Consider the following 891-nt stretch of genomic DNA (forward strand, 5'->3'; position numbering starts at 1 on the left):
TATAAATTATAAACTACAACAGGTTATGGGCCCAGTCCATGCCTAATAAACAATTAAATTGTGAATTAAAGATTGTGAAAATAAATTTTGAAATAGCATTTTTTTTTTTCACATTCTTGTGAAATTAATTCCTTCTCAGAATTTGAGTGAAAAATGGACAAGGCTAAAGCCGTTTGATAAAATTAGGGCTCTTTTAGCCGAGCAAGATGTGCTTAAAGTAGTTGATGGTTTAATGCCTAACGAGGTAGATGACTCCTGGAAAAAGGCAGAGCGTTGTGCAAAAAGTACAATAATAGAGTACCTAAGCGACTCGTTTTTAAATTTCGCAACAAGCGACATTACGGCGCGTCAGATTCTTGAGAATTTGGACGCCGTTTATGAACGAAAAAGTTTGGCGTCGCAACTGGCGCTGCGAAAACGTTTGCTTTCTCTGAAGCTATCGAGTGAGATGTCACTATTAAGCCATTTTCATATTTTTGACGAACTTATAAGTGAATTGTTGGCAGCTGGTGCAAAAATAGAAGAGATGGATAAAATTTCTCATCTACTGATCACATTGCCTTCGTGTTACGATGGAATTATTACAGCGATAGAGACATTATCTAAAGAAAATTTGACATTGGCGTTTGTGAAAAATAGATTGCTGGATCAAGAAATTAAAATTAAAAATGACCACAACGATACAAGCAAGAAAGTTATGAACGCGATCGTGCACAACAAAAATAACACTTATAAAAATAATTTGTTTAAAAATCGGGTAACTAAACCAAAGAAAATATTCAAGGGAAATTCAAAGTATAAAGTCAAGTGTCACCACTGTGGCAGAGAAGGCCACATTAAAAAAGACTGCTTCCATTATAAAAGAATATTAATTATTAATTATATTAAGAA

The sequence above is a fragment of the Drosophila mauritiana genome, unplaced genomic scaffold (genome assembly GCF_004382145.1).
Source record: "Drosophila mauritiana strain mau12 unplaced genomic scaffold, ASM438214v1 U_299, whole genome shotgun sequence".
Taxonomy (NCBI): Eukaryota; Metazoa; Arthropoda; class Insecta; order Diptera; family Drosophilidae; genus Drosophila; species Drosophila mauritiana.